At 44.1% G+C, this 24,177-nt stretch overlaps 1 protein-coding gene across 1 annotated transcript in view; it reads left to right on the top strand.

Annotated features, from left to right (window-relative positions):
- Positions 1-738: 738 nt before the first annotated feature.
- LUZP1 (leucine zipper protein 1) overlaps positions 739-24,177 on the top strand; it is a 103,672-nt gene continuing 80,233 nt past the window's right edge. The window contains exon 1 of the mRNA XM_070764900.1: positions 739-1,000. The gene's annotated coding sequence lies outside the window, so the exon portion shown is untranslated. The remainder of the gene's footprint in view (positions 1,001-24,177) is intronic.

Below are 24,177 nucleotides of genomic sequence, written 5' to 3'. Positions count from 1 at the left end.
CCTGGTAAGAAACCCCCAAATTCTGCAGTCTAAACCTTACAGGAGCTGTTAACAGCAGTAACATTAAAGATTCGCTTAGTGACCAGATTCGTATATTAATCTACTTCAGTGTTTCCCAACCTTGGCAACTTGAAGATATTTGGACTTCAACTCCCAGAATTCCCCAGCCAGCATTCGGCCAAATATCTTCATTCGCTGGCTGGAGAATTCTGGGAGTTGAAGTCCAAATATCTTCAAGTTCCCAAGGTTGGGAAACACTGGTCTACTTAAACTCAAGGCCCGGAGTATCCAAGCGACCCAACTTTTGCGTTCACACAATATATACAACGCCCACCCAACTGGACACGGGCCGGGCCGGACCACGCGGGCTTTAGTCGAGGGCGGCGTTGCCACCCGAAGCCGAGCCACGAGCGCCCTCAGCGCGGCCCCGGGGCAGTCAAACACCGGTGGGCCATCCCGCGATTCCGAGGCCTGAGGCGTCCCTCGTGAGGCGCCCTCCTCAAGATTCCCCTCAGAGACCCGGCCAAGGCCGCCTCTCCGCGCGCCGCTTGCCAAGGAAGGCCGTCCGAAAGTCCGGGCTGGTCTCCCGCCTCCTTTGGCGGGCGGAAGGCGTCTCGGGGGCTCGCGTCCAAGGGAGCGAGGCGTCGCGGCTTTTGCCTCCGCCCTCCCTGACGTCAGGCCCGCCCGCAGGGGGCTCCGGCTCTCTCGGCTTCGGCTCCTCGCTGCCTCCTCCTCCTCATTGTCGGGAGGAGAAGCCCCAGTTCGCCAGCCAGCCAGTCCGCGGGGCCGGATCAGCAGCTCCAAGCGGGCCGCCGCGCCCCCCACCGCCGCGGAGTGGGCGCCCCCCGGCAGCCGGGGTGGGCTCCCGCCGGGCCTTTTTCTACGAGGAAAGCGGTTGAGGGGGGAAGCAAGGCGGAGAAGACGAAGGCGAAGAAAGTCTGGGACGCCCTGGGCTCCTGCGCGCCGCAAGGGAAGGCGGCGGCGCTGGGGAAGAGCACCGGTAAGGCGTGGGCTGGGGGGCCGGCGTGGGCACCGGGTGGGCTGAGGGGGGGGACACCGTCGGCGAGGGGCTGCATCCTCCTCCTCCCCGATGTGGGCTTCCGAGCGCTGCCAAACCCGAGCTGGGCTGGGAAGGAATTCAAGGCATCCGCTTTGTTCCAGCCTGCCAGTGTGTGTGCGGACAAGCCCGGAGCAAAAAAAAAAAAACCCTCCAAAAAAAGCCCCAGCAGCCAAAGCCGAAGTCCCCGCAACTTTCCCGGGCTGGCCGAGGCGAAGGAAAGGAGCAGGGAAGGCAGGCAGGCGCCCGGGAAGAGTCCGCCGGCCTCGCGCTTGCAACTTCCCGAAGCCATCCCTGAAGTTTTCCTTCCCGCTCGGACGCGAGGCGGCCAGGCCCTTTCCTGCCCGAGGAGACGTGGAAAGCGGTGGGTGAGGTGAGGGGGGCTGCCTGCCTTCCTTCCTTCGCCGGGACGGCTGAGGGTCCGACCGTGTGAGGATGCCTTTGGGTGGGTGGGTGGGGGGTCTCCCCTGGGACGGCGGTGCTGCAGCAAGAGGGGCGCTCCTTCCAAGAAAAGTGGGCGAACGCGGCCCTTTTTTGCAGCCCGATCCCGAGGAGGCTCGCTCGGCTGGGAAAAGGAAAAAAGGCTGCGTTTCCCGAAGGAGCCTTGGCGTCAAAGTCAGGCCCCTCCGTGTCGGGAGATGGGACGGGAGATTGCGGCTAGCCAGCCAGTCCAAGGTCATCTCAGGAATTGCCGGGAGGGGAGGGGGGCGCTCAGAAGTATCGGCGGGACTCTGCCATGAGGGGCCTCGGGACGATTACCTGGGGGGGGGGGGACTTCCGCGAATTTGGTCGCCTTTCCTTTGGTGTGCTGAGGCGATTTCCCCGCAGTGGGTTGGGAACGTGATTCCATTGCAGTTGAAAGGGTGCTTCTCCACACACACACCCCAACCACTGCGCCTTAGAGAGGCTTCTGCGACACCCACCCACACTGTGTATGTATGTATATGTGTGTTCAAATATGTTCAGATCCCGGGAAGGGTATGGCTAGCAGATGAGAGCAAAATATCTTGAAATAGATCTATACTAGTCTCCCTTCCTTTTCATTATCAGCAAAAATATGTTACAAGTATATATGTGCATGTGAGTAAATACACCATTTGTGTGAGTGTGTGTATATGTGTGTAACATTTTTGCTGAATTGAAAAGGAAGGGAGAGTAGTATAGATCTGTTTCAAGGTTGTTTCTTCTCATCAACTAGCCATACCCTACATATACATATACCTATACATGTTAAGTCTTGGCATATTTGGGTTTCTTATAGGGGAAGAAACCCAGATATGCTAAGACCTACATACCTATACTGATGAAAATCTACGAAAACAAATATATAGATAGATACATAGGTAGATCGATCAATATTGAGTCTTCGGAGAGGGGCGGCATACAAATCTAATAAATTATTATTATTATTTAATAGATAGATAGATAGATAGATAGATAGATAGATAGATGATATAGATGATATAGATATATACATACATATATACACATACACACAAATGCACACACTGCTAAAAAAATAAAGGGAACATTTAAACAACACAATATAACTTCAAGTAAATCAAACTTCTGTGAAATCAAACTCCACTTAGGAAGCAATACTGTTTGACAATCAATTTCACATGCTGTTGTGCAAATGGAATAGTTGTGCAAATGAAATATTCAGTGAGAATATTTCATTCATTCAGATCTAGGATGTTGTGCAAATGAAATATTTGCACAAGAAATATAGTTGTGCAAATGAAATATTCAGTGATAATATTTCATTCATTCAGATCTAGGATGTGTTATTTGAGTGTTCCCTTTATTTTTTGAGCAATATGTATGTATGTATGTATGCATGTATGCATGTATGCATGTATGTATGCATACACAAACACAGAGAGAGAGAGCAAATCCTGCCATTTCTGGGGAGAAAATATTACTTGAATGTATTTTATTAGACTGTTAAACATTTCTGCCAGAGAAAGTGTTAGATTATAATGAGGTGGTGTGCTGGTCGCTCCTGACTTGGTTTTTCTCTCCCACCAACAGTTCAGTTTCTTTTGGAAAACAGGGACAGGTGAAAAATTCAACTGATGTAAGTGTGGTGGCTTGCAAAAATGGCATTGATTGGTTGTCTGCCTGACTCTTAGCCTGACTTTTATGGAGGGTTTAAAAGAATAGGAGGCCTTCCAGGCTGGGGAAGCTGCACCTTAGAATTGGGAATAAATATGGATGTAGCTTGAATTGAGCCTGATTGAAGATTTCCTAATTTCCAGTTTGGTACTTGGAGCTGCAATTTGGGCGGCCTGGACTGTTTAAGTTTCAGGAAATGTGAGCATCTTCATTGCTGAGTATAGTTTACTGTCTGACAGCTTTTTCTTCTCCTTTAAATGTGGCTTCTGCAGTATTCTGGTGCAGTATTTTATTATCTTTCAAGCCTTTTCATGAGGAGCATCTAGGACATGGCTTTTCTCTCAAATCTTTTATCTTCAGTCTCTCTGAGGCAGGAGACTGAAACGCCCACCTATCCTTATAGTGCTAGATCACTGCTATATTCTGGCTTTGCTCCCTGTTCACATGGAGCTATTAACTAGGCTTTAAAAGTTTTTAAAGAGTTTGTGTTCATTCCATGTACAAAGCTGGAAACAAGCAAATTTCACATTGCATTCTGAACTTTGCTTGTAAGATTCATGAGTTTTAGCTGCAGTGAATGTTAAATCCTTGGCTGTTTCCCAGGTTGGTGGGAATGCAGTTGACTGAAACTGTAAAAGCCCTCCCTTCCTCCCAAATTTTTCAGAGAGCTCAGGTGGAAGCAGTCACTACTGCAGCATAATACACTTCACTCTCCCTCCATCCCATGCTTCTGGCCAACTATGTAAGGTATATACAGTGGTACCTCATCATAGGAACTTAATTGGTTCCAGGAGGAGGTTCGTAAGGTGAACCAATGTTTCCCATAGGAATCAATGTAAAAGCAAATAATGCGTGCAAATCCTTCAGGAAAACCCCAAACTTTAGAAGGGAGGCGAACAGCGGGCAGTGAGGAGCAGCTAAAAGGGGTGGGTGGAAGAAGCAAGGCTAGGCTAAAGGGTGAGTGGGAAGGAAGAAAGGCAAGGGGGGCGCCCCTCCCCTTTCTTTCTTAAAAAGACACTGTTTCAGTGCCTTTGCAAGCATGCAACATTTTTACTCCTCCAAGCTGCCCCTCCCCTTTCTTTCTTAAAAAGACACTGTTTCAGTGCCTTTGCAAGCATGCAACATTTTTACTCCTCCAAGCTGCCCCTCCCCTTTCTTTCTTAAAAAGACACTGTTTCAGTGCCTTTGCAAGCATGCAACATTTTTACTCCTGCAAGCTGCCCCTCCCTTTTCTTTCTTAAAAAGACACCGTTTCAGTGCCTTTGCAAGCATGCAAAATCTTTACTCCTCCAAGCTGCCCCTCCCTTTTCTTTCTTAAAAAGACACCGTTTCAGTGCCTTTGCAAGCATGCAAAATCTTTACTCCTCCAAGCTGCCCCTCCCTTTTCTTTCTTAAAAAGACACCGTTTCAGTGCCTTTGCAAGCATGCAAAATTTTTACTCCTCCAAGCTGCCCCTCCCTTTTCTTTCTTAAAAAGACACCGTTTCAGTGCCTTTGCAAGCATGCAAAATCTTTACTCCTCCAAGCTGCCCCTCCCTTTTCTTTCTTAAAAAGACACCGTTTCAGTGCCTTTGCAAGCATGCAAAATCTTTACCCCTCCAAGCTGCCCCTCCCTTTTCTTTCTTCAAAAAAGGGGTAAAAAAGAAACCCCTTCATCCCAGCAGCAGCTGCTTGGGTTTGTAAGGTGAAAATAGTTCGGAAGAAGAGGCAAAAAAATCTTAAACACCGGGTTCGTATCTTGAAAAGTTCGTTAGAAGAGGCGTTCGTAAGATGAGGTACCACTGTACATCTTAGAGGTCCTGACTATCTTTACCCATAACTGTGGTTTAGAATGACCTTCAAGCAACAAAAGACTTCTTAGTATAGAAAAAAAAACCTCTTTTGGGGCTGGGGGTTGGACTAGAACAAGGGTCACCAACCTTTCGGATCTCAGGGATGACTCAATTCATTCAGGCATTTAACTTGTCCGCCTGTTAGCGGAGAGAAGTGCCCGGGCTGAACCCTAAAGTTTGCTGTCCATTGCAGCTAGGACAAGAATTGAATGTTTGTCTTATATGCAGCCCGGCCACTTAGATTGGCCCCCTGCAAACTCTGTCTTTCAAGGAGTCCGCCCGAAGTTTCATGCACTGCTCATTGAAGCATCTTGACTCCCAGAGAGGGAAGGGCTGGAGCTACTAAACAGGCAGCCAAGCTAAGTGCCTGAAGGACCCCATCCCATCAGCGAGCAGGAGTAAATGCTTGGTGGGCCGTATCCGGCCCAGGGGCCGTAGTTTGAGGATCCCTGATTTAGTGCAATATAAAAAAGCGTAAAAATGCAAAAAAAATTCTGCAGATCACCAAAATTTTCTCACGGACCGCCAGTGATCTACAGACCACCAGTTGGTGACCACTGGACTAGAAGACCTCCCTTCCAACCTTATAATTCTATAACTTAATGTGGACATGGCTAATAAGAGTCCGTGTAATGTATGGGTAGTCCTTGACTTACAACCATTTAGTGACTGTTTGAAGTTACTGCATTGAAACAAGTGACTTAAGATTGTTTTTCACACATATGACCATTGCAGCATCCCCATGATCATGTGATAAAAATTCAGGTGCTTGACAGCTGCAGTGTCCTGGGGTCATATGATCACCCTTGACGACCTTCTGACAAGGAAGGTCAATGTGGAAACCAGATTCACTTAATAACTGTGTTACTAGCTTAAAAAATGTAGTGATTCACTTAACTCTGGTAAGGAAGTTTGTAAAATGGGAGAAAACTCATTTAACAACTGTATTGCTTAGCAACAAAGTTTGGGTTCAGATTGTGGTCGTAAGTCAAGGACTATCTTCAACAAATCCGATGTTCAAGAAGGAGCAGAGATCAAAGTTCTGGTTCCTCCTCAGCATCAGAATCTACCTGAGGGACCTATGCCAGTCTTTCATTCAGTCAGCTCAACCTACTTTGCAAGGTTGTCGTTGTGGAGAAAATAGATGGTAGCACGGTATAATATAATTCACTTTGGAAATGCCAGTCTGGTATATTGAATAAGAAAGAGCCAGATTCAAGTCCACCCTCAGCCAAGGGAGTTAAATGGCTGACTTTGGACCAGTCGCTCACTCTCTCAGCCTCACTGGGTTGTTGTTGGGAAAAATAGGAGAAAAAAGTTGGCCGGCTTGACTTTCTGGAGAAAAGGTGGGATGGGATTGTTACCTTCCATCACATAAACACAGGTAGTTTTCCACTTAAAATAAGTTAGTAACCTGGTTGTTAAGTGGACCTGGTTTCCCCATGGACTTTGCTGATCAGATGGTCGCAAAAGGGGAATCACTTGTCCTTGAGAAACAGCAACGGTCGTAAGCATGACCGTCTGCCAAGCATTTGAATTTTAATCCTGTGATCGTGGGGATGCTGCAAAGGTCATAAGTATGACAAACCTATGCCTTCTGCCGCATGAATCCCAGCGACCAGTTAGGTCCCACAGAGTTGGCCTTCTCCGGGTCCCGTCAACCAAACAATGTCGCTTGGTGGGCCAAAGGAGAAGAGCCTTCTCTGTGGCGGCCCCGACCCTCTGGAACCAGCTCCCCCCAGATATCAGAGTTGCCCCCACCCTCCTTGCCTTTTGTAAGCTCCTTAAAACCCACCTCTGTCGTCAGGCATGGGGGAATTGAAATTTTCCCTTCCCCCTAGGCTTATAGAATTTATACATGGTATGCTTGTATGTATGATTGGTTCTTTAAGATTATTGGTTTTTTAGATTATTTTTAATATTAGATTTCTTTACATTGCCTTTTTTATTGTTGTTAGCCGCCCCGAGTCTTCAGAGAGGGGCGGCATACAAATCTAATAAATACAAATACAAATGGATCAATAAACCAATAATAATAATAATAATAATAATAATAATAATAATAATAATAATAATAGGAAATAAGAGCCGGGGTGGCGCAGCAGGTAGAGTGCTGTACTGCAGGCCACTGAAGCTGACGAGATCTGTAGGTCAGCGGTTCAAATCTCATCACCGTCTCGAGGTTGACTCAGCCTTCCATCCTTCCGAGGTGGGTAAAATGAGGACCCGGATTGTGGGGGCAATAGGCTGGCTCTGTTAAAAAGTGCTATTGCTAACATGTTATAAGCCGCCCTGAGTCTAAGGAGAAGGGCGGTATAAAAAATTGAATCAATAGAAACATAGAAACATAGAAGTCTGACGGCAGAAAAAGACCTCCTGGTCCATCTAGTCTGCCCTTATACTATTTTCTGTATTTTATCTTAGGATGGATCTATGTTTATCCCAGGCATGTTTAAATTCAGTTACTGTGGATTTATCTACCACGTCTGCTGGAAGTTTGTTCCAAGGATCTACTACTCTTTCAGTAAAATAATATTTTCTCATGTTGCTTTTGATCTTTCCCCCAACTAACTTCAGATTGTGTCCCCTTGTTCTTGTGTTCACTTTCCTATTAAAAACACTTCCCTCCTGAACCTTATTTAACCCTTTAACATATTTAAATGTTTCGATCATGTCCCCCCTTTTCCTTCTGTCCTCCAGACTCTACAGATGGAGTTCATGAAGTCTTTCCTGATACGTTTTATGCTTAAGACCTTCCACCATATAATAAATAAATAATAAATAAAAATAATGTAAGTCGTAGAGACCTTGTAAGAAAAACAAAATGGAGATTGAGGTAAAGGGATGAAAGAAGTATTTGCTGCCTTTTGCTTGGGATGCTGTTGGCATTACAGGAGAAAACATGTCCGTCAGTTTGCTGCTGCTTCGGTTAATTAAAACAGTGGTGTAAAATCCTCAGCCTGCGCATGTGTGTGCGAGGGGGAATCCACCTACGTGCAGGTGGAATGGGGAATTTTTAAACTCCATAACAAGCGGAGAACTCCTCACTCTCCAAAACAGTGTTTCGCAACCTTGGCAATTTGAAGATATCTGGACTTCAACTCCCAGAATTCCCCAGCCAGCGAATGCTGGCTGGGGAATTCTGGGAGTTGAAGTCCAGATATCTTCAAGTTGCCAAGGTTGGGAAACATTGCTCCAAAAGACCTCAGCCAGCCTCCCCCTCAGCCCCCCTGGGTAGAAATACTTTTGCTCAATTTACTCTGAGGAATTTTTGCAGCATTTTTCCGTCCTTTTTTTTTCTTTCTTTCCCTTTCTCCCTAAAGTGAAACCATCCTTGGGGCTGAAAGGCAGGGCTTGGTGCGAATCCCTAGCTTGTTTATTGCCTTGTAAGTCGATTTTTGTCCATTCTGAGCTGACAAGAGGCTGGGTTTGTTCTCTGCCGGGCGGGAAGGGGGAGTGGAGGGAGCCAGCCCCCTGTTAAGTTTCTGAGGAAACATGGCATTTGTTTTCACTAAAAGATCTCTGGAATTTAGCACTTTTGGCTGTGGCCCTCCTATTGTCTGGAAGAAAAACCCAGGCTTTCCCGTCATGATTAATTGTGTTTGCTTGTGCCACGGTGTGAAAGCATGTTGGATAGCAAGAGTGCCTTTCCCTAGACAAATAACACTGGTGTTAGTGGGCTCCTGATATTCCTCGGCGTCCAACTGAGACCAGAATTTCTGTTGATAAGCGAGGCAGTTGTTGCCACGGTTGAGAACCGCTGCACCGGATGAGTAAATCGTGTGGGTTTTTAAACAAATCTGGCTTTCCCTATTGATTTTGAATAATAAATGTAGGAAGGTAATAAATTGATATACCCCTCAGCTACTATGGTTTATGTATGGTTTGTTTGGGTGGCATGATTGTTTTTTTATTATAAGGGTCTTTTAAAACTGTTTTTTAAACATTGGGTTTGTACACTGTATATTGTTTGTTGTGAGCTGCTCTAAGTCTTCGGAGAGGGATGGCATACAAGTCTAGTAAATTATTATAGAATTATTATTATTATTAAATGATATGCCCATGTCACACCAATACTCCGCAGTCTGCATTGGTTGCCGATCAGTTTCCAGTCACAATTCAAAGTGTTGGTTATGACCTATAAAGCCCTTCATGGCACCGGGCCACATTATCTCAGGGACCGCCTTCTGCCGCACGAATCCCAGCGACCAGTTAGGTCCCACAGAGTGGGCCTTCTCCAGGTCCCGTCAACCACATGGAAAAAAGTAGACAGTGGAGTACCACAGGGCTCTGTCCTGGGTCCTGTACTCTTTAACATCTTCTGGACACCTTCAAGAGGAGATTGGACTTCCATTTGGCTGGGGTGCTGTAGGGTTTCCTGCTCAGGCAGGGGGTTGGACTCGATGACCTAACGGTCCCTTTCAACTCTATTAATAAATAAAATAAAATAAATATAATAAACTAAACAATGTCGTTTGGCGGGGCCCAGGGGAAGAGCCTTCTCTGTGGCGGCCCCGCCCCTCTGGAACCAACTCCCCCCAGAGATTAGAATAGCCCCCACCCTCCTTGCCTTTCATAAGGTCCTCAAAACCTACCTCTGCCCTCAGGCATGGGGGAACTAAGATATTCTTTTCCCCCTAGGATTCTACAATTTATGCATGGTATGTTTGTATGTATGATTGGTTTTGTAACAAGGTTTTTTAGCTGTTTTAGTATTGGATTTTTACATTCTGTTTTTATCACTGTTGTTAGCTGCCCCGGGTCCACGGAGAAGGGCGGCATACAAATCCAATAAATAAATTAAATAAATGATGATCGTGTGACCTCAGGATGCTGCAACCATTGGAAATAGTATGACAGATGCTCAGAAATCAAATTTTGAGGCAGCATTGGTTGTAAATGTGAGGACAGGTTGTAAGACACATTTTTCAGGACCGTTGTAAAGTTGCAAGTTGAGGACCACCTGTATACTACACTGCTCTTATTAGCTTTGTCCACATGAGTCATATAATCATAAGGTAGGAAGGAACCTTGGAGGTCTCTTAGTCCAACCCCCTGCCCAAGAACAATTTTTCTATACTATTTTTATACTTTGGAAAACATGCAAAATTTCTTGCAATTTCCTCCCCCTCCCCCCCAAAAAATGATCAATACATTTAAAAGTAAATGTGTGTGTGTGTTTGTTGTCTATGTGAGCTATTACGGTGGGAATGCTTATTCTAAAAAATTCTGGGTCTAGAATTATAGCAGCCATCCCTAATTTGTGACCTTCCAGATGTTAAATCACAATAAGAAAAGTGCTCTCGGATCAACCATCGTTATCTAGTCTGGCCTTTATGTAAGAGTCCACTGGGGTTGGGCGGGCAATAAATTTCAATAAGTAAATGTTTGAGTCACAGTATCTGAGCAGATGTTTTCAGGAAGTTCAGGAAAACGGGCAGCCTCCCCTTCTCATTGTTGTCCCCAGCAGGTACCCCTTTTGTGGTATTGTCTGAAAAAATGGCCTCCAGGGTTGACTGTGATTATGAAGGTAGAAAACACCAGGAATGAGCTGGTCCCCTCGCTCAGCCTAAACACACCTCGCAGGGTTATGTTGTGGGGAAAAATAGGGGGAGGAAGGAGTATTAAATATGTTCCTGCCTTGAGTTCTTTATAAAAGTAACAAAGCCTGGATATAAAATAAATTGCTTCAAGAAACAAGCAGAGAAGCTAGTTCCAAAGATTGGCCTCTCGTGGACAAGGAGACCTGGAGAAGTCTTCTGCTCCATTTTGTTTTAGCATGAAGTCACCTATATCGCATCTCAGACATTAACACCCTTGAAAATGTCCAAAGATACTTCACCAGAAGAGCCCTTCACTCCTCCACTCGAAATAGAATACCCTACAAGACTAGACTTTCAATCCTGGGCCTAGAAAGTTTAGAACTAAGACGCCTTAAACAAGATCTAATTATTGCCCACAAGATCATATGCTGCAATGTCCTGCCTGTCGGCGACTACTTCAGCTTCAACCACAACAACACAAGAGCACACAACAGATTTAAACTTAATATTAACCTTTCCAAACTTGACTGTAAAAAATATGACTTCAGTAACCAAGTTGTCGAAGCGTGGAACTCATTACCGGACTCCATAGTGTCATCCACAAACCCCCAACACTTTGCCCTTAGATTATCTACGGTTGACCTATCCAGATTCCTAAGAGGTCAGTAAGGGGCGAGTACAAGTGCACTAGAGTGCCTTCCGTCCCCTGTCCTATTGCTCTCCTATATCTCCTATTGCTTTCTTCTATTCCTATATCTCTTCTTCTCTTCTTTCATTGATATGTTCTATTACTTTATCTTCTATTCTATTCTTTCTTAGATATATTTTACTATGAGTATCTCCTCTATAACCTTCATCATGTATTTTACTATGTGAATATAGATATATACCCATTAAAACCCTCATTGTGTATTGGACTAAATAAATTAAAAAAAAAAAAAAGAGATCATCTGTAATCCTGAGGTGGGGAATCATTATTAAGAGTTCCCAGTCATATGTTTCCGTCCTGGCTGGAAAGGAAATTGCAGGGGAAGGTCTTGACTGGTGCTTTGGGTGGAGAAAAGCAGACTAATTCAAACAAGATGGAGTTGTGTTTCCAAGGTGGTTTGGATTTTCACTCTAAATGAGGTTGGGCTTCCCTGAAAAACAAATCCGATCTAAGGATTCTCCTGGATTCATGACTCTTGCTAGTAGAGCAGGGAAGATCTTAACTGGCTGGGAACTGGCATTAGCTGGCATACCAGTTGCATTTGGTTCCTGGGAAAGGAGGCAGCAATAACGATCATTTGTAGTCTTGTTGGCTCTTTGCTCTGCTGCCCAAGGTACAGAATGTAAACAGCGAATGCCTGTTGAGTTCCCTATGGGAAGCCAGGCAAAAAATGAGAATTGTTGGAGGGCAGAAGTAGTGACTGTTTTAGGAAACCAGATAATTTATGAACTTGGAATGTAAGAGATGGAGCTATGCTGGAGAAAAATGCAACAGGAGTTGCATTTATTTGGCAATATTATGGTGCTGGGTGGTAGTTTGCACCTTGACTTTGTAAAATGCTTCAGATTAGTTTGCTTGAAGTGGCACAGAAACTATAGCAACCAGAATCAAGGAATCAATCAATTTACTTCTAAAGAAGATGCCTGTGTTCAGACAATACAATTAATTTGTGGTTAGTGAATTAACAGTTGTCCTCTATCATTGCTGCTCACTGAGAAGGCTGTTTGTGATCTGGAAAGTAGTAAAATGGTGGTAACTTCATTTTCCATGAATTTGTCCAATCCATTTTTAAAGTTATCTATATATCAGTCCCAGGTCTCCTTGTATTTCATTCTGACACCTGATACACTCTCTTCCCAGTTCTTATATTGTGGGAAAAGGTGTGGGGGAAGGTCCCATTTTTCATGCCAAACATGTTTGGATCTTCTTCTGATGTCTGCCTGAAATTCCTAGCCAGTTTGGGCATGGGGTTGGGAATTCTAGCAAATCTTGGCATACAGTAGAACCCCGACTTACGAGACTAATTGGTTCCGGAAGGAGGCTCGTAAGTCGGAACGCTCGTATGACGAAACATTGTTTCCCATAGGAAACAATGTAAAGTCAATTAATCCATGCAACAACAAAAAAAACCGCTGCCGCCGAACGCGGAAGTTAGCGTTCGGCTTCAGGAGACAGCTGCGAAGTGGCGCGGGTGTTTTAAAACGTCGCAGCCGGCCTGGGGGGCTTGCCAGCACCCCCCCGAGCCCCCCAGGCCGGCTGCAACCTTTTAAAACACGCGCGCCGCTTCGCAGCTGTCTCCTGAAGCCGAACGCGGAAGTTAGCGTTCGGCTTCAGGAGACAGCTCCTTGGCGCTCGTATCCCGAATGTGAGCTCGGGAGGCGAACAAAAATGTCGCTCCCCTCCCAGCTCTTATCTCGAGTAGCTCGTAAGTAGAGCTGCTCGTATGTCGAGGTTCCACTGTATTTTGAAGTCCCAAAGGTGCTTTTACAAGAGGCAACTGGGATTTCTTCGTTTTTCTTCTGTGAAGTTTTCAAAGATAGCACAACAGTCATATCTCCTTTCAGATGGCAACGTGCGTTGCAAGAAACACATTATTTCCTAGATTGGAGGTGAAAAACAGTGATCATCCTCAGTATTGGTGATTATTGAGTATCGTAACTGATTCTCCTTGTTTTGTGGGATTTAACACAGTCCAGATGTTGAAGATGCTGGAAGAGAATATTAATTTGGAGCAAAGAACAAGAGCATGGAGTTATTTGATGCTACTGTGGAATCTGGGGATGAGACAAACCAGAATCCTAAAAATCATCATATTGGAATTGTTATTTTAAAGGTGAATAAACAATGAATATTTTGATTGTTGGACTAAGACAGACATTTTCCCTATTATGTTCCAAAAGGGAAGGTAGAGAGATAAAAGGTTAAAAAAATGAAGAGGCCACTCGTCTTCAGGCAATAGAAGAACGTTACCCTTTCCTTCTTACCTTATTTTTATTGCTGCCCCAAAAGAGAAAAAGAAAGCCAAAATATAGATATTCAAAAAAGAAAAAGAAAAAATCCACTATCATTAGAAAACGTTGACTGATTCCATGCAGTCTCAGTGCCTGCTGTTTAAAGATTGAACTGGACAGCTTTTGTTACATATACAGTACAGATATATTTTAATGAAAGAACTTTTCATGTCTTTAGACATCTTTACATGTCTTTTGGTTGTTGATATTAATCTCCCAGACACTAACAGTTTTTCAGGATTGTCTAGTCTTCTGGCTTGTTAACTCTTTGAAAGAGGCCGAGCGCTATGTGATGGCTCCTGCCAAGAGGTGGGTTTCAGCAGGTTCTGACCAGTTCTGGAGAACCGGTAGCGGAAAATTTGAGAAGTTTGGAGAACTGTTAAATACCACTTCTGACTGGCCTCCATCTATTCTCTGCCTCTCAAGTCCCAGCTGATTGGGAGGAAATGGAGATTTTACAGAATCCTTCTCCTGTTACGCTCACCCAGCCACGCCAACAGAACCAGTAATAAAAGATTTTGAATCCCACCACTGATCTTATGGAATAACCTACATTTTGCAAGATGTTGGACAAGGAGCAAGGAGAACCAGATTCAAAGACATAGAAGTCCCCTGCAAGACTTTGGGCCAGTCCCTTTCAGCCCATTTGGACTTTAGTGGGGAAGCTGCTAGACTGGGTTCTGGGAGATTCTGGTCTCTACGAACTTTGCTTGCCCTGGATAGATTTCACCTGGATTGCTGCTCCTAACCCAGGGGTAGGCAAAGTTGGCTCTTCTATGACTTGTGGACTTCAACTCCCAGAATTAATTAATTAATTTATTAATTAATTAATTTATTTATTTATTAATTAATTACTTAGATTTGTATGCCGCCCCTCTCCGAAGACTCGGGGCGGCTCACAACACGTGGAAACAAATCATAAATAATCTGACAATTTAAAATATTAAAGATTTAAAAAAGACCCCATGTACTAACAGACATACACACAAGCATACCATACATAAATTAGACATGCCCAGGGGAAGATGTTTCAGTTCCCCCATGCCTGACGGCAAAGGTGGGTTTTAAGGAGTTTACGGAAGGCAGGAAGAGTAGGGGCAGTTCTAATCTCCGGGGGGAGTTGGTTCCAGAGGGCAGGTGCCGCCACAGAGAAGGCTCTTCCCCTGGGGCCCGCCAACTGACATTGTTTAGTTGACGGTACCCGGAGAAGGCCCACTCTGTGGGACCTAATCGGTCGCTGGGATTCGTGCGGCAGGAGGCGGTCTCGGAGATATTCTGGTCCAATGCCATGAAGGGCTTTAAAGGTCATAACCAACACTTTGAATTGTGACCGGAAACTGATCGGAAGCCAATGCAGACTGCGGAGTGATGGTGAAACATGGGCATACCTAGGTAAGCCCATGACTGCTCTCGCAGCTGCATTCTGCACGATCTGAAGTTTCCGAACACTTTTCAAAGGTAGCCCCATGTAGAGAGCATTACAGTAGTCGAACCTCGAGGTGATGAGGGCATGAGTGACTGTGAGCAGTGAGTCCCGGTCCAAATAGGGCCGCAACTGGTGCACCAGGCGAACCTGGGCAAACGCCCCCCTCGCCACAGCTGAGAGATGTTTTTCTAATGTGAGCTGTGGATCGAGGAGGACGCCCAAGTTGCGGACCCTCTCTGAGGGGGTCAATAATTCTCCCCCCAGGGTGATAGACGGACAGATGGAGTTGTCCTTGGGAGGCAAAACCCACAGCCACTCCGTCTAATCATCTTAGCTCAGGAATTCTGGGAGTTGAAGTCCACATGTCATAGAAGACCCAACTTTGCCTACCCGTGTCCTAGCCCAACACTTTAATCACTATGCCATAATGACTCTTTTGATTGTTGAGATTACCATTAAATACCCAGATAAGGTCAGAGCAGCCCTTGATAGACCCATCCTCCTTGACTCTAAAGTGGTCCTTGTCACCACATGTCAAGATAATCCCACCAATTACAAGAAGGGAGTGCTTTTATTAGTTCTAAATATCTTTCCAATTAGCTTCATTGACTGCCCCCTGGTTTTATTGTTTTGTGAGCAGGAGAAATACATTTCCATTTTTTTACATGTATTGTATGAGTTGATATTGCTAGCTCCAGACTAAAGGAATTCAATCTTTCTTACCTTTTCTTGTGTGGAAAGTATCGAAGCTTCCTGATTGTGTGGGTTTTAATGTTTATTTGTTTGCTTATATCTTGATTCTATTATTTTTACAAATTTTCCCCACAACAACCACCCTATGAGGAGAGAGGGACTGGCCCAAAGTCATCCAGTTGACTTTCATGACTCAGCAATCTCCTGCTTTTGAGCCTGGTGCCTTTAACCATTAGACAAAACTGGCTGTCATTCAGATCTTTTTTTCTAAACCAACTATATCCTTTTTCTAGACTACACCTAGAATACTGCATCCGGTTTTGGTCACCACCCTATAAAAAGATACTGAGACTCTAGAAAAAGTGCAGATAATAGCAACCAGGATGATTAGGGCAATGTTTCCCAACCTTGGCAACTTGAAGATATTTGGACTTCAACTCCCAGCGAATGCTGGCTGGGGAATTCTGGGAGTTGAAGTCCAGATATCTTCAAGTTGCCAAGGTTGGGAAACACTGGATTAGGGGACTGGAGGGTAAAACATATGAAGAACGGTTGCATGAACTGGGCATGGCTACTCTAGTGGATAGAAAGACCAGGGGAGACAGGATAGCACTCTTCCAATATTTGAGGCGCTGCCACAGAGAGAAGGGGGTCAAGCTAGTTTCTAAGGCACCCGAAGGTCAGACAAGAAATAATAGATGGAAACTGATCAAGGAGAGATTCAACCTAGAAATCAGGAGAAATTTTCTGACAGTGAGAGCAATGAAGCCATGGAATGGAAGTTGCCTTCAGAAGTTGTGGGAACTTCATCACTGAAGGCTTTCAAGAAGAGATTGGACTGCCATTTGTCAGGAATGGCGTAGGGTCGTCTTCTTGGGTGGGGGGTTGGACTAGATGACCTACAAGGTCCCTCCCAACTCTGTTAATCTAATGTAATCAAAAGTGGCATCCAGAACTGTACGCAGCATAAATAAGTAGAACATAGATTTGTATAGCACTATAGATTTGTCATTTTCATTTTCGGTCCTTTTCCTAATTATCCCTGGAACACAGTACTGTATATCTTTTTCCACAACTGTTGCATTCGCTTGATGTCTTCATTGAGCTATACACCATGACCCTATGCGAGAGCAATCATGGGCTTTCCCAAAAATGCCCATGTAACACCAACACTCCGCAGTCTGCATTGGTTGCCAATCAATTTCCGGTCACAATTCAAAGTGTTGGTCATCACCTATAAAGCCCTCCATGGCACCAGACCAGGGTATCTACGAGACCGCCTTCTGCCGCACGAATCCCAGCAACCGGTTAGGTCCCACAGAGTGGGCCTTCTCCGGGTCCCGTCAACAAAACAATGTCATTTGGCGGGACCCAGGGGAAGAGCCTTCTCTGTGGCGGCCCTGACCCTCTGGAACCAACTCCCCCCGGAGATTAGAATTGCCCCCACCCTCCTCGCCTTTTGTAAGCTCCTAAAAACCCATCTCTTCCGTCAGGCATGGGGGAACTGAGATATTCTTTCTCCCTAAGCCTTTACAATTTATGCATGGTATGCTTGTTTGTATGTATGTATGTATGTTTGGTTTTACAAAAAAGGGGTTTTTAAAAATATATTTTTAGGATTGGATTTACATGCTGTTTTTGTTGCTATTGTTAGCCGCCCTAGTCTGCGGAGAGGGGCGGCATACAAATCCAATAAATAAATAAAATAAAATAAATGATTGTTTCCCCCCCTCCCCAAAATAGCACAGTCCCCATCACTGTAAGTTAGAGTTTTGCTCCCGTATGCCTCATTTTATACTTAAAATTAATCGCATCTGTCATGTGGTTGACTCATCCTTCACTTAAACAAGATCTTCTGGAGCTTTTTACAATCATTTTGGTCCCATTAGCAGCCGAGCCATGGGAAAGGGACTCTAGTTTGTGTTATGAATCACAATATGAACTTGTAGAAAAAGCTGCTTGGGCTTCGTGGCTTTTGAATCATCAATGGGAAACTGGTTCACGAAGGGGAAATGATGTGAGCTGTTCATGGCAGGGGAACGGGCAAGAATAATAATTAGTAAAGTTAGTGAGAACTTCAATTCTGTCTAAAAAAAAATTGGTGCAAGGTCAACCAGTTATACCTGAGCTTTTCAAACTTCCTCTTTGTCAGCTTCTAAATCTAGAAGCAAATGTTTAACCCCCTCCCTCCACCTTGCCCTATCCATTTCCCCCTTAGAACTATGAAGATGAGTTTCAAACAATCTGTAATATTAAGTGTGTAGGAAGAAAACCGGTGAAAGCAAGGCAGTGAAGACACCAAGGTATGCTCTACAGTGGGTGGGTGGGTGGGTGGGTGGGTGGAAACCATAGCAACTTTACGATTTATAAACTTCAACTTCCAGGTGAAACTAGGAATTGAAATTCATAAATCCTGGGAGTGGAAGTCCACAGGTCATAAAGTTGCCATAGTTGCTCACCCGTGCTTTAATGCTTACAACAGAAGTTGGGAAGTAATGTTTCATTTGATCCTTGTTGTTCAGTCACTAAATCGTGACGTTCAATCACTAAGTCATACCCCATCAACCATACGACTCTAGGCCCCCTTGTCCTCTAATGTCTTCCAGAGTTTTTCCAAATTCACGTTCATTGTGTCAGTGACACTAACCACGTTTGATCTTTATTGTGTCACAGAAAAAAATACGTAATTGACGAAAGGGTTGCCGGATTTCAGGGGTGCACGCTTGCACACATGACAATATTTCTTAAGTTAGTAGATCTGTTCACGTATACAAAGGTTTGTTCTCTGAGTTTGTTATAGTGGAGAGTAAGGCAGAAGTTGCAGCTTGTATTTATTGGAGAAGCTGTCATTGTCGAGTTTGTGCGGTAAGCTTAACCATCATCTGTCAGCGAGATTGGCTAAGTGCTTGCAGTATGCTAAACTAAAACCCAGTAATCCATTTAGTGGCTTGATAACATGTGTGAATCGTACTCCTGAGAGTTATAGACTTTCCCTAGGGAAATCTATAATTTTTGCAGCTTCCTTGGGAGAAGAAGAGGGATAGGTCATAAGAAAGCTATGCTTTTGGGAGATTTCCCTATAATCTTGTGTGTGTGTGTGTGTGTGTGTGCCTTTTTAAGGAAATAATAACCCACTTTGAAATTATCTTCCTCCCACCTCCCAATATGTTGGGAGCCGCCCTGAGTCCTCGGAGAGGGGCAGCATACAAATCCAATCAATCAATCAGTCAGTCAGTCAGTCAGTCAGTCAGTCAACTAATCAATCAATCCATCCATCCATCCATCCATCCATACATACATACATACTGTACATATATTTCTGTCAGTTGCCTGTGCTCAGGCTGAATGTCACAGTTTAGAAGGCAAAAGAAACGTCATCACTACAGAGGGTGGAAGAAGGATGCCAAGATTTGAAGGGAATACCCCTTCCAAAAAACAAATTCTAGGGAAAAAAAGCAGACTTCTTCAAAATGAGTGAATGAGGGTTGAGTAAGAAAGAAGGCTATATTATGATTAAAAGAAAAAGAAAGTGGAATAAAAATTGAGGCAACCCAGATGACAACTAGACTAAGGAGGTAGCATTAGATGAACAACATATACCAAAAATAAAGACTTAACAGCATAGGCATAATGTTAAATAACAAAGAATTTAAGAAGTAATGTTGACTGCTTAAGCATGGGAAAATGTTATCAGTCTGTTAAATATATATGTATTAGAATCAAAATCACTCAGGGAAGGGTTTAGAAGGGAAACAGGAAGTAGGAAGGAAGGGAAGGAGGGAAGGAGGAGAGGAAAGTAGGAAGGGGGAGAGAAGGAGTAAGAAACTAGGTAGAGGAGATGGAGAGGGAGGAGTGTGAAGAAAAAGAAAAACAGACTCATTAGTAACAGCAAGACTATGTGTAAAAATAGATTATTGAACTCTGATTGAAAATGCATATACCATTGAAATATTCTTAAGATATATACACTGCTTAAAGAAATAAAGTTAACACCTAAACAACGAAATATAACTCCAAGTAAATCAAACTTCTGTGAAATCAAACTGTCCACTTAGGAAGCAACACTGATTGACAATCAATTTCACATGCTATTATGCACATTCAACTTTATACAGAACAAAGTATTCATTGATAATATTTCATACATTCAGATCTAGGATGTGTTCTTTGAGTGTTCCCTTTATTTATTTATTTTGAGCAGTATATATTGATGCATATATGGAAATTGTGGAGAAAAATAAAAAACTTTTTTTTTTAAAAGAAAGATGTCTAGAAAATAAATCTCCTACAGGGCAAGTTCTTATGTTGAAAATGCTCAAAGATCCTCGGAAAATTAGTATACTATATTTCACAAGTAGCTGTGTTTCCAGATTCCATAAAAGTGACTACAGGAGGGTCATGTCTTGGCTAAAATGCAGAAAAGAAGGTCAACATTTAAAAAGTGATTTCCAGGGAGGTGTGGCCCATTTCTTTGGAGAAGCGAGACATCTGAAATTATCTACTCAGTAAAACAGTGTGAACCAACGTATTAGTCAGTTGAATTCCTGTACATTTCCTTCTTCCTCTGTCTCCAGCCCCAGCTTGTGATTAAATGTTATTGTGGAATAGTTCGTTAAGCTTTTTAAAATCCTGATGATACATCCAAGCTACCAGGGTTCATTCCAAGCTTACTCATTTCTTTTGAAAAAAAAGTTATTAGCCAAATTATTAGACGCCCTTGAAGACAAGGTTGGCTTACAAAAGACTTAAAAACCATAAACAAAACCAGTAGCTTAAAAAACACAGCACATCACTGGGTATAATTGATCGCTGGACCTAAAAATAACAGCACCAAATTTAAAGCTTGCAGTGCATCATCACAGAGCAGGAGCATGAAAATATTTTAAGAGTTGTACGTGGAGAAGAATCACTGCAATTATGAAATTTGGGGTAATCACTAGTATCTAAGACTCATTAATTTCCTGTCTATAAGCATGACGTGAATCTGGGTCCAGTTCATTTCCTGTGAAGAAACACTCATCAGAACTGTAGAGATTTTAGGAAATCGTATAGCAGTGCTTTGCAGGAGGAAGCCCTTAATAGTCAAAAATCAGAAGAAATATAGTTAGTTAGTTAGTTAGTTAGTTAGTTAGTTAGTTAGTTAGTTGATTGATTGACTAATTAATTAATTAATTAATTACACTTGTATGCCACCCACTCCCGAAGGCCTCAGGGCGGCTAATGACATCTAGTGGCATCTTTCTTACCAGCGGTGTCAAACTCGATTTCATTGAAGGCCGCATCTGGGTTGTGTTTGACCTTTGGGGGGCTGGGGTCCGTGGGCATGGTCACTTGTGTTGGGAGCACCTGTGGTGGTCTAAGCGCTCTGCCAGTGAAAATGGGCTCCCAATCACCATTTTAAGCTGTGACAGCTATCTGAAACCCTCTGCCAGCAAAAACGGAGCTCTGGAGGGCTGCATGCGAGCCGAGCGCCATTTTTGCTGGCAGAGCCATCACGGGCCAGGCTGCTGTTTCCAGGGCAGCTCTGCAGGCCAGATGTAAATACCCTGGGGGCCAGATGTGGCCCGTGGGCCTTGTATTTGACACCCCTGCTCTAGACTAACCAACTTTATTAAAAGGCAGAAGCTTTTGTAAGCTTTGGCTTATGCCGTTTAATGAAATGTGATCACCTGGAGCCAGGGGTAGGCAAAGTTGGCTCTTCTATGACTTGTGGACTTCAATTCCCAGAATTCCAGAGCCAATCATGCTAGCTCAGGAATTCTGAGAGTTGAAGTCCAGTTTTCACAGAGTAAAGTAAACTTTATAATATGTAAATAGATATGTTTTGCTCTTGAGTTAAAATGGTATACAGTGATCCCTCGATTAGCACGGTCTCGATTAGCGCGAAACGCTGCAACGCGGTTTTTCAAAAAATATTAATTAAAAAATAAGTCTGCGCTAGTTCTCTCTCTCTTTCTCTCCCTGTTGCCGGCGTGGTATATGAGAGAGAAAGAGAGAGGCAGAGGTCGGGCGCATTACCGGGAGGTGGAGGCGGCGTGGGGACGCTGGGTGCCGGGGACACCGAGGAGGGGGTGGACGTGGCCTCTCAGCTGCAGAGCCGAACAAGGGCGGAGGCAACGGCGGAGTCCGGCGCTGGGGCCATGCGGGGCCGCTCATCCAGGGGAGCGTGGACTGGCAAGTCGCCCTCCTTTCTCTTTCTTTCTCTCTCTTATACCACACCGGTAACAGGGAGAGAAAGAGAGAGAGCGGAGGGCACCTTGCCGGTCCACGCCCCCCTAGATGAGCGGCTCCGCATGGCCCCAGCGCCGCCCAGGCAAAGGGGAAACCCCAAGATCGCTTGCCGCTTGCCGTATTGCAGCGAAGGAGGCAAAGCAAGGCTCCAAGCTGCAATACGGCAAGCGGCAAGCGATCTTGGGGTTTCCCCTTTGCCTGGGCGGCGGGAAGACCAAGGGAAGGTTCCTTCAGCCGCCCAACACCTGATCCGCTCCGCAGCGCGGCAGCAGCGAGGAGCCGAAGATGGGGTTTCCCCTTTGCCTGGGCAACGGGGAAACCCCATCTTCGACTCCTCGCTGCTTCCGCGCTGCGGAGCAGATCAGCTGTTGGGCGGCTGAAGGAACCTTCCCTTGGTCTTCCCCACCGCCCACACGCAAACTCCACCATCTGCGCATGTGCGGCCATGAAAAAAATGGCGCGCATGCGCAGATGGTGGTTTTTACTTCCGCACCACTATAACGCGGAAATCGATTAGCGCGGGAGGTCTTGGAACGTAACCCCCGCGCTAATCGAGAGATCACTGTATAGAAGTTATACCTCCATTTTGGTGGAGGGGTATGAATGTTGCTTGATGGTGGGCACTTAGAAGACTGAGCACACTGTTATGTGTTGTGTGAATGTTTAATGACTATATTGTTAATATGAAAATCAATTTAAAAATTATATAAAAAAAGAAGTCCACATGTCATAAAAGAGCCAACTTTGCCCACCCCTGATCTGGAGAGATGCTTCCCAATGGTTTAGGGCAGGGGTAGGCAAAGTTGGCTCTTTTATGACTTGTGGACTTCAACTCCCAGAATTCCTGGACCAATCATGCCAGCTCAGGAATTCTGGGAGTTGAAGTCCACATGTCATAGAAGAGCCAACTTTGCCTACCCCTGGTTTAAGGGGGATCGGAATGGTACAATCTTATTGCATGCAGGTAATCCACAACTTATAACCATTCTTTCAGTGACTATTCAAAGTTGCAATGACACTTGGGGAAAAAGTGACTTACAACCGGCCCTCACACTTACAACCATTGGAGCTTCTCCCCAACTACATGTTCAAAATTTCAGCACTTGGCCACCAGCAGATATTTTTTAGGACAATTGCAGCATCCTCAGGTTACGTGGTCTCCATTTGCAAACTTCCCAACTGGCTTCAGACCAGCAAAGCCAAAGGGAAGCCTGGATTTGCTTAATGACCAAACGATTCTCTTGGTATGGCCAAAAAACTCATACATGACTCACTTAAGAACCGCCTTTCTTAACAACATAAATTTTGTTCCCTACTGTGATTGTAAATTGAGGACTACCTGTGCTAATCTATGGGAGGTGGCTGAGCCTCAAATATTTTTGAGAGCAGATTCACTGTAATGCAAATCACTCTGTTCCTTAAATGTTGCAACCCTTTACTTGTTTACCTGGAACTTAGTATCATTTGATCCTAGTGGGACTTAAGTATTTAAAGGTAGCTGTGAATAGGATTTCCACGGATGACATTAATTTCCTCCTTTCATTAAAAATCCAGAGTGGATTAATGATGCTGCTTATTAACATTAATATTTCAGATCCAAAGTCTCAGCAGCATAAAACAGTGAAATAAAACATAATCTGCGGAGGGATAATTTAGAGTGGCAGCAAGAAAAATCATAACATATCTCTGCTAGTACCTTCTCTTGGTAGCATAAAATTGTATCAACAAACTATTAAAACCAGATGTTGTTGGCCAAAGGTTCCTTTACAACAACTTTATAACGACATTTTTTGCAACCATTGAAATATTGCAAAGAAGCAGGATATATCTATATCTATATCCTGTATCTATATCTAGATTGTCTATGAATCTGTCTATATTATTTATGTATCTATATCTAGATCATCTATATATTTATATCCATACATCTACCTACCCACCCACCCATCCACCCATCTAGCTAGCAGTTTTCATAGTTTTTCATGGCTATAGGAAATTTTGTTTGCCCTAGCACGAAGCTGAAAACATCAGCCTGAAGATGACGAGTGGGACCTCATCAAAATGTCAAATATGTTCCTAAATGTAATTTCCTTCTCAACTAAATTGAATGGCTCTTACTTACCGTACTTTCAGGAAATGGAATGTAATTTGAGAACTGGTCTTATTTTACTCAGTGCCTGTATTTGCATATTATGCCAAGGTGGAATACGGTTTATTTTGTCTTTGATTTTATGAAAAGTAGCTTGTTAACATTCAGTACTATACTATACAATTTAAT

The sequence above is a fragment of the Erythrolamprus reginae genome, chromosome 11 (assembly GCF_031021105.1).
Source record: "Erythrolamprus reginae isolate rEryReg1 chromosome 11, rEryReg1.hap1, whole genome shotgun sequence".
NCBI lineage: Eukaryota > Metazoa > Chordata > Lepidosauria > Squamata > Dipsadidae > Erythrolamprus > Erythrolamprus reginae.
The sequence above is the reverse complement of the archived record's forward strand: the minus strand, read 5'-3'. Positions and strand labels throughout refer to the sequence as shown.